At 39.0% G+C, this 10,580-nt stretch overlaps 1 protein-coding gene across 1 annotated transcript in view; it reads right to left on the minus strand.

Annotated features, from left to right (window-relative positions):
• Positions 1-9,424, minus strand: part of tmem198b (transmembrane protein 198b) — a 36,085-nt gene extending 26,661 nt beyond the window's left edge. The window contains exon 1 of the mRNA XM_053637699.1: positions 8,956-9,424. The gene's annotated coding sequence lies outside the window, so the exon portion shown is untranslated. The remainder of the gene's footprint in view (positions 1-8,955) is intronic.
• Positions 9,425-10,580: the final 1,156 nt, after the last annotated feature.

Here is a 10,580-nt window from a genome sequence, read left to right on the forward strand (position 1 = left end):
TCAAAAAAGTCACCTCTTTAATACAGACATCCATCATCAGTTGCAGGAGTGATGGAAACGCAACTGGAAAGACATTAAGAACACCCTTGATTTGAGAATGAATGCATGAAAGTTTTTGCTATCTAAACATTGTAGCAACAATTTAATGTCCTTTATATCCTCTTGAGCTGTCATACACACACACACACACACACACACACACACATATATATATATATATATATATATATATATATATATATATATATATATATATATATATACACACACATTGCTGTTTAATGTTTCTCATGATCTTAAAAACCTTTTGATCTGAAGGTGTATGATTAAATGTTTGAAATCGGTGTTGGAGACAGAAATATAATTGTGCCAACATAGTCTTCTAATGAAAGAAATAAATAACATTTTATTTACAAAAAAATATTTTTTTTAACGGATGACTTAAAGCAAAATAATCTGAAAAGCAGCCAATAAGAGTCCAGCATACAGAAGGTGGGAACTCCTTTAATACTGTTTAAAAAGCATCTCAGGGAAGTTCCTCAAGAAATTAGCTGAGAAAATGGCAAGAATACATTTCTGGAAATTCTAGGCAAAAAGGGGGTCTACTTTGAAGATGCTAAAATACCAAATTATTTTGATTTATTTTGGATTATTATCTTCACAACATAATTCCTATAGTTCCATTTGTGTTATTCCAGAGATTGGATGACTTTATTATTATTCTAAAATGGGGGGGGCGAGGGGGGGGAGAGAGATTATTGAACATGCTAACTGAAATTTATTTAATACTTAGTTACTTAGTGGAGAAGCCTTTGTTTGTAATGACAGCTTTAAGACGCTTCCTGTATGAAGAAATTAATGGGCCGCAGTATTCAGGTGTGATTTTTGTCCTGTTCTTCTAAACATATTGTCTTTAAATCTTGTCCAATTGGATTCGAGTCAGGTGATTGACTGGGCCATTCTAACACCTGGATTTTTTTCTCTGAAACCAATTGAGAGTTTCCTTTGCTGTATGCTTTGGATCGTTGTCCTGCTGGAAGCTCCACCCACGTCTCATCTTCATCATCCTGGTGGATGGCAGCAGATTCCTCTTAAGAATCTCCCAGTAAAGGGCTCCATTCATCGTTCCTTCAATTATATCAAGTCTGCCAGTACCATGTGATGAAAAACAGCCCCACACCATGATACTTCCACCTCCAAACTTCACTGTTGGTATAGTGCTTTCAGGATGAAGTGCAGTGCCATTTCTTCTCCAAACATGGTGTGTACAATGACAGCCAAAAAGTTCAATTTTGATCTCGTCTGACCAGACTACACTCTCCCAGTATTTCACAGGCTTGTCCAAATGACTTGTAGCAAACTTTAAACAACCTTCGACATGCCTTTTCTTTAGTAATGGAGTCTTGCGGGGTGAGCGTGAGTAGTGGAGTGCATTGCCTATTGTTTTCTCTGTGACGATGGCAGCTGCTGCCTCCAAGTCTTTCTGGAGCTCTTTCCGAGTGGTCCATGGCTCTTGGGCTACTCTTCTGACTATTCTTCTGATTCCCTGGTCAGGAATCTTGCGAGGAGCTTCTGTGTGTGGCCGGTTGATGACGGAGTGATGTTGCTTCCACTTGTGGATAATGACCCTAAAAGTGCTTACTGGAAGATTCAGAAGTTTTGAAATACGTCTGTATCCGATTCCATCAATATGTTTCGCAACAATAAGGTTGTGAAGATCTTGGGTGAGTTCTTTGCTTTTACCCATCATGAGATGTTTCTTGTTTGACACCTTGGTAACGAAAAGCCTTTTTATAGACCATCAATTTACTAACCCAGCTGATATTAATTTGCACAGATAGGAGGTATAATTACTTTCTAACTCCTTATGGATTTCAGCTGGTTCCTTGCCTTACTGCCTTTTCTTAATGTGTTCAATACTTTTTTTCCTGTGTCATTCCACTTTATTACACACAACTTCATTTATGGGCTTTAATGTTGTGAATTCTTTATATTTCCGGATTTCTTGAGTTAATACTGACGTCTGGTAAAAAATTTCATGTGAATAACCTCATTGGAAATATATTCACTGAAAAAAATGTTGATGCATTCGATACTTATTTCCCCCACTGTATATTTTTTTCTTTGTCACTAATGATCTGCCCAGCTGTTATACTTGAACATTAGAAATAATACTAGAACCACCAAATGACAGATTTGTTATATTTACTACTGAATGAGAAATAGACGATTAAAGGGTGCAGATGGGGTGCAGACGGGGCGGCTGGGAATTTCTCCTGACATGACTTGAACCACGAAGAGGCTTTACTGAGATTACAAGAGATTTTGGTATGACTGAGCTCAGACCAGGTGCTGAACACCAGCACTCGCTTCCACAAACAAACAGCATCTGAACAATAGCCCAAATTAACACTCATTAACCTACTTCATGTGATCTTTTTCATGCTGGATAGTGCAATTGACTCCTAGGTCTAATTTTAGTGTGTCTATACATTTTGTGTGCCTTATAACTCTTATGGGTCATAATTTAATATACAAGGGACTACTATCAATGGGCCTCATTTATCAATCCTTTAGTAAAGCTGTGTATGAATGTTTTTGTAACTCATACTGGTTTTCTTTGTACTCATATGCATATATTAACGAATGCCAATGACTTTTACTAAAAGTGCTTTCACAGCACAGCTGAGTGCATTTAATGATGAACATGAAACTTATTATATAAAAGGCAAAGCTCACAAACAGCTGAAAACTACAAAATAGTGACTCCAGAGTAAAATAGTGCATTCTAAATGCGGAGTGTGCGAAATCTTCCATTAATGCAGGTTAGCCACTACAGCGCACTGGCAACCACGGGCACACACTCCTTTTTATACTTTTTTGTCCTAACTGAATAGCTAGAAATAAGTATTCAGAAACGTTTGTTTTTGATATTTAATATACTTCCAGTGCATAATGTCTTTTGACTCTGTGTGAACAAATAACTGTTTTCCTACAAAGATATGCTTAAAAACAAAACTGTTAAGGAAATAAAAACACCACAAATTACCAACATTAGTACTTTGCTGTCGGCAAATCTATCTTTCGAGATGTCGACTGTAAAAAGTTATTAGCTTTTTGCAGCAATGTGGCTCAATTATGGCTTATTTCTCTTGACAATTTGTCTTAACTTGCCCAGGTTAAGACACGAGGTACCCAAAATCCTCCACAATTTTTTTTCTTACTCCAAACATGACAAGCTGCTTTCAGGTCGTCCTGCGACTCTTTTCAAGTGACTTCTGCTTTCTCACTTACCTTCCTTATCATTAGTCTGAGAGCACGTAGTGACAATGTGCATGCCGCACCTTTCCTTGGACCGTGGTTCCATGAACTTTCCACCTGAACATTATCGGACCATTTCTACCGAAAGGGATGTTAATGGCGTTTGTGAGGACTTTGTTTTTTCCATTCGAATGTTGTTTAATAATGTCAGGACTTTAGAATCTCTTTCATTTTCACCATGATTGCTACTTGCTGCGTGAAAATCCTTTCCCAACCAATAGCAACGACCTTTATAATGTCACCAGGTGCAACTTGTAGGAGAACATTTTTCTGCAGTATTTATATCTAGAACTAGATATAAGTAACCTTTACAGAAATAAGTTTTAGTATAATGTCCGAATACTTTTCTCCCCTATGAATTTAGCTTTTTTTTATGTTTATGTATACATACGTTTTTGTTCATATTTACAAGTACAAAGTCAAAAGACATTTTTTATTCAAAGTCAAAAGAACATTTTGAAAATGCGGACGTATGCACTTGAAGTATAATAAATAACAAAAAAAAAAATCTTTCAAGCGATTCATATGAATATGAAGTCATACGATATTTTTACTAAACACCAGCGTGTGACTGAAATAGACATATGAGCGATTTATAACAGAACTTATAGCAGGTATAATAGAATATAGCAAGATGATTTGAAGAGTATAAATCGAGGGTCACAGAAGTGAGTCTCCTTATGCGTGCATTCAGACAAACTCGGGAGTTTTTGTTGGACACAATCATTTTTCCAAACTAACTAGATTTTCACAGGTACAATGAAACCAATGTCATGTATAAACACTCTGTGTGAATGATTTATGAATAAATCTGTTTGCACCCAGCTTGATAAATGACGCCCAACCTCAGAAAATTGCAGCATTAATCATTTAAAAACCCGAATTATGCTATTGTATGTTGTTTTCATGGTATTCATTACGAAATATAAAGCATTGTACTGTTGCTACCATCACATAGGTTCTGAAGTGCTACTGTTTGCACATGGTTTCAGCATTGCAGTCTCAGCTCTGGTGTACGTGTGTTCAGTTAACAAGATTCCGCAGTATCCGTGGCTTACGCTGTGGGGAACAGAAGGGTGGATTAATGGCATTACGATCTATCTCTGTCTCTCACCCTCTTACACTCAGACTAACTTGTAACACTATCTTTATTGAGGTTTCCCAGTGTACTGGACTGGAGCTAATATACAGTAGTATAGCTTTTATAACACAGCGTGTTTGTATTTTTTTTTAAATAAACACCACATTTTATGTAAAATATACCCGTTCTCTTACTTTATTTCTGTCCCTAAATGTTACACACCCTTCCTCTCTTTCTATCGGCTTTGTGGCACTTATCATTTCTTCCTCATCTCTCCAGACCCATTTCCCTGTTTAGCTTTAAGTGCTTTAGCGAGTGTTTAGCTCACAGCCATTATTATATAACAGCGACTTTGAAATTGAAAAAGTTTCTTGGAATTTAATATGCCCGCCCGACACCTCCACATCTCCACACATCTTACACACACACACACACACACACACACACACATGTAAACACTTTACAGTCCTGACTGCTGAATAACCTTATGATGGGTGACGGTGTTGAAGATTAGATATTCTTTTACACAACATGGTTGTGACCTTTTCTAAACACATAAGTCAGTTTCTGGCACGCCATGCGAGCACCTCAAGGGATTAAAGAGATCACAGGCTTTATGTATGTGTATCGTCTACCTTTGTGTAACCCGCGAAGCCAGCTGGGACTGTGGTATCAGAGAAGAAAAGAAAAAAAAAGTTTCCACCCTCAGTGGAAATTAGAAAAGACTTCCGTAGAGACCCATTTAGGAGATGCGAAAACATGAGAGGGACTTTGGAGCATCGAGGGCTTTTTAAGACGCAGCATCTCTACGTTTGGTAGTTTGTTTTTCCATTCCACAAACTTTTACGTATTTCAGTATTGCTTAAATGTAATCGCAATACAAATGGACCAATGAAATACTTAATATTATGTAATTCACGTAATGTTTTTTTATATGACATACATTCGATTTTATCTAGTGAGCTATTCCTTTCATGCATACAGTGCCCTCCACTAATATTGGCACCCTTGGTAAATATAAGCAAAGAAGGCTGTGAAATATCGTCTTTATTGGTTAACCTTTTGATCTTTTGGTTAAAAAAAAAAATTCTCAAAAATACTCTGCTCTCATGGATATCAAACAATCACAAGCACAGCACATATTTCTGCTTATATTTACCAAAGGTGCCAATATTAATGGTTGGGCACATGAGTGCTTGTTTAACTAGTTCATTCTGCTAGTTAGTATATAATAACTGACTGTCTATAATATAGTCATTTCAGTTAAACTGTACACGTGTACTCTGATTGATTACAGTTTGCTTTTCTGCCATGTGTGTAACTGTGGCCTTTGTTTTATCTGGATCCCACTATGTGTAACATGTTTCTGGATTTTAGAGAGCTGTTTTAAGTGGATCAATGCCACACATTGTCCTCTAACACTCTGATTAGCACATTGTGACCCTCGCACTCTGTACTCTGATTTGACCCTTTAATTCAATCCTCTAACTGACCACATGAACCAATGGGAACCGATCACACATCAGAACTGATGATCTCAAAACACAATCTATAAATACACCAGGGATCTTGTCAATAAAGAAAGACATCATTTCAACACTAATCCAACTAATATTTGTTTCATTTGGCAGCGTAACGAGATGTGTGTTGGATTGTATGTTTGCAGCAGGATAGTTGGATTCTGACTGTGGACAGGATCAGTACTGGGCTTGATGGTCGAAGGGTGCCATGTACTAACAGCAACCATCAGTCACGAGCATGGAGTCTGGCCAATCACCAAATGTAGCGTGAGTGTGCGCTGACAGTCACACAGCCCACCAGCTGCCCTGACCAACAAACTAAAAAAACACCACCACCACCACCACATCTATATCCATTCAGATTACGTAAGGAATACTTGACGAGGTGGTTACCACACTGAAGTTGACTATTTCGTATAACAGCAAAGTGTTTGATTCCTCTCATCCCACAGCACTTTGCCAATTATTGCATTTTTAAACGTCTTTTTGTGCAACAAATCATGCATTTTCACTGTTTATAGTTGCATTTAATGTTGTGGAGCATCTGCGAAACTAGTTAGTTCTTGTTATCACTTAGGTTATAGTAGTCATTCCCTAACCAGTCTCTCCTTTATTTATCTTTTGTGAAGACAAAAGAAATACCTTGTCATGCTGTTACAGAAAACTAAGCAACACCTTTTGACAAATCAGACTCAAGAACTCAGCCACTCTGTGGTATAACGGTTATAGAATGAGTGCACGCAAGGCTTGAAAATGATGTTTTACAGCTAAATCCCATGTAAGTGACAAACAGAGAGAGCCGGTCTGTTGTGCTGACACTGAGCTAACCTCTTTCCGTTTGTTTTGGTTTGTGTTTCATGGCTCTCTCGGCCTGCGTGTTTCAACAGGCTCCCTCGTCAGCAGATTGTTTTGGAATCTCATCAAAACATGGGAACAAACCATGAAACTGCTGAAGTAGGTGTGAACACATTTCAGGTCCTGATGAGACAGACTGGATCCCGAAGGGTATGTTTCACACAGCACTTTACCAATTTTGATGGTTAGGAAAAACAAGGTTATGAAAAAATGTCTTCATGGTCAATTAGCATAAACTCACAGTGAAAATTACAGACATCTAACCTTTAATAGAAGTAAATTTATTCCAAGACAATTAATTATCCAAAAAAAATAAAAAATTCAACAAAAACATGTCCCATAATTATTGGCACCCCTACATTTAGTAATTTAGTACAAGGTGCCTTTGGCAACATAAGATCACTGAGTCCGCTATAATGCTTGACAGAGCAAGGACTCTGAGACCATTCCTCAGAACACAATCTCTCTTGTGCACTTTACAGAGAATACAGAGTTCTCTTCACCTTACCTCATGTGTTTTCACTGACGTTTAGTCCAGGAGAAGGGGGAACGCCACATCAAAATTTTGACTTTGTGGCCACTGAAGCATTTTGTGTGGATTTGGATGTACGTTTTGGATCATTGTTCTGCTATAACATCCAACCATGACCCAGCTGTAACTTCCTGGGAGAGGCAGTCAGATTTTCATTTAAAATCTCCTGCTACTTCATAAAGTCCATGATGCCATGTATGGCCTTTGGAGGAACCAACCCCTTGACATAGCTCTTCCACCATTTTTAACAATGCAGACTTTGGGTGCTTACATTTTCGGTTAGATGACAAAAAAAAGTTTTTTCCCCTTGACATTTTTATAGCCATTGATTGCTATATGAAGGTCAACACTCTTTTTTTTTTTTGTCCTATTTAAATTTTGTATTCTCTAATTTCCCCGAAATTGACGGATAACACATTTCATTTACATTACATTTCTAGGGGTGCCAATAATCGTGACATGTCGCTGGATTAAAAATATATAAAGGGATTTTTAAAAATTTTATTTCCTTAGAAGAAATCGATTTCAATTCGAAGTTACTTTTCTCTCTTATTTTACATTGCGAGATTAAGCTAATTCATCACAAAGGCATTTCCTCTCACCAATTTAACCCATGTTTTGCAAGGGTGCCAAAACTTCTAGGGTTTACTGTATTAAAACAAGATTAAGAAATATTTCACGTAACTCTATGACACCCATAAGGCCTGTCAATGCCTAAAGCTACTACAGCATTTTAGGAAATATCATTTTAGTTTCAAACACACCCACACACACACATATATGTGTGTGTGTGTGTGTGTGTGTGTGTGTGTGTGTGTGTGTGTGACTAAAATTTGATTAAATATGGATATAGTGTACCTTAAAAAATACACACACACACACACATAACAGGACACATAATACTATAAACCAGGGGTTCCCAAACTTTTCCAGGGCAAGGCCCCCCAAATCACATTAACATTTGACCGAGGCCCCCCTTTTGCAAGATGTCTTTAAAACACATTAAAAATACAGACTTCTGAATATATCCCCCTTTTTTTTAATAATAATAATAATAATTACATCTTTACATTACATTACATTACATTAGGAACTGATTGTGTGGTTGTCTGAGAGTGAGAAAGAGAAAACATACTAGTGTGAGAGATGGGCGCACCAAATTGTTGAGGCCCCCCGGGCGCCCCCTGGCGGCCCCAGACTTTGAAAACCACCGCCTTATTAGACACACACACCCTATGTAGTGCACGTATATAGGGAGTAGGGAGCGATTTGGCATCCGGACAGTAACACTGCGTTCATATACATATTATGGTTTGTTTGTTTTCTCACATGTCAGTAGTGGCTGTTTAGCACAGGTATACGCGCGCTCTACCTTTTAACCGGAAGTCCTCTCCCACAGCCGACACTTTTAAGGAAATCCATCATCTTTACTCTTCAGGTTAATTCAATTCACCACTGCATGATGATTAACATAACGTTTAACATAACTCCGGTTAAATATCATATAAATATATATATACATATATAATAATTTGTTATTCATATAATGTACTCTGTCGTTTTAGACAGTGTTAACAGCATGCACACAATGTACTGTACATCTGGAATAATGTAGGAAAAGCCTACTCGAAGTGTAGGCTGCTCACCCTGGGAGGGAATAAGCATCCTCCTGCGCTTCCCTTCGCTCGGCCTGTGTCCTTCTCTGCGGCTTTGCGCAACCGCCAGATTCCGCATCATCTCTGACCAAGCCTCACCTTTTCAATCCTTTTTACTCCTCAGTTCTGTCAGTAAGACATAAAGATCGGAATGTTCGATTTCTGGTTGAGTTTCTGACGCGTCCAGTTCTTTCTCCACTGTTGTCAGTGTCCTCTCTTTAACTCAGCGCATTTATAGCACCAGGACAGTAGCGGGTTTAAAGCCAGTGTGCATTCTACACATTAAAACCGACTACATTGTTTAAAAAAATAAACAAAACAAAAGAAGAAGAAGAGGCTGAATGTGTAAATGACCCGCTATACTAAGAGTATGTTTCACTTGTGTAGTCTTCTACACGCATAACTATGCTCTTTTGCGCCGAGCCCGGTTTGGAACGTACCATTTCACTCAAAAGCACGGGGGTCGCTGAAAGATGTAGGGCAGTGCCAAGCGCTAGGATACTGCCGAATTGAGTGGTAATGTTAGACCGAAATTAGTCACGATTACATAATGTACTGTCATTGGTAGTACATTTATAATGTTCCCAATCCTCTAAGGTGATAACTGTTAGACCTCTTGCATCATGGTTGTGACCACTTTCAGTAACCATGACCTAGAAGGACGTGTAGTCTGACGTGAAAGTCACGTTGGAAGTAATTCAGTGTGATGAGGTGTGATGAGAGGTTCTCAAGTAACCCATCCATCCATCTTCTATACCGCTTAATCCTTTTCAGGGTCACGGGGAAACCTGGAGCCTATCCCAGGGAGTATCGGGCACAAGGCGGGGTACAGCCTGGACAGGGTGCACAATCACATACACATTCACACCTCCATTCATACACTATGGACACTTTGGACATACCATGCATGTCTTTGGACTGAGGGAGGAAACCGGAGTACCCCGAGGAAACCCCCGCAGCACGGGGAGAACATGCAAACACCGGACACACTGGGCCACGGTGGGAATCGAACCCCCGACCCTGGAGGTGTGAGGCGCACGTGCTAACCACTAATAGGAATAGGTCACTATGGTTAATGCTCCCAGAAGGGTCGCACCTGGTGATGCGAGAGAAGATGTCTGACAAAGAGGGGTAATCAAGACCCATATGTATATATAAACTTGTACTCTTCCTGGATTAGGGTTATCAGGACCCTCCCCTAGTGGCAGGACCACTGAGGTTACTGTAGTGGTCAGAAATCTTTATAGTGGTGGGTGAGATTTGACCCTCTTTTTTCTTTTTTTTCTTTTTTAAGTGTTCCAATTATGAGGGAATCACAGCTCTTAGTCTCCCGTGAGGTGATTGTGCCGGGGTTCAAGAGAGGATAGTTGAACTTAGGATTCAGGATGAACATTGAGGTTTCCTCCCAAACCATGCAGTGGAGCTCTTTGCTCTTGCCCAGCTTTGTGAGGCACCGTAGGAGTATGTTAATCCACTCTACACGTGCTTTTTGGATTTGGAAAAGGCCTATGACCATGTTTTGGAAATTGTGAACTCCATGGGCAGGATAGCAACACACAGCCAGGGTTGGAGTGGTGTCCTGTATAAGGGACTAGAGGTAATGTAAGTAAGGTTAT

This window comes from Ictalurus furcatus, chromosome 12, assembly GCF_023375685.1.
Source record: "Ictalurus furcatus strain D&B chromosome 12, Billie_1.0, whole genome shotgun sequence".
Lineage (NCBI taxonomy): Eukaryota > Metazoa > Chordata > Actinopteri > Siluriformes > Ictaluridae > Ictalurus > Ictalurus furcatus.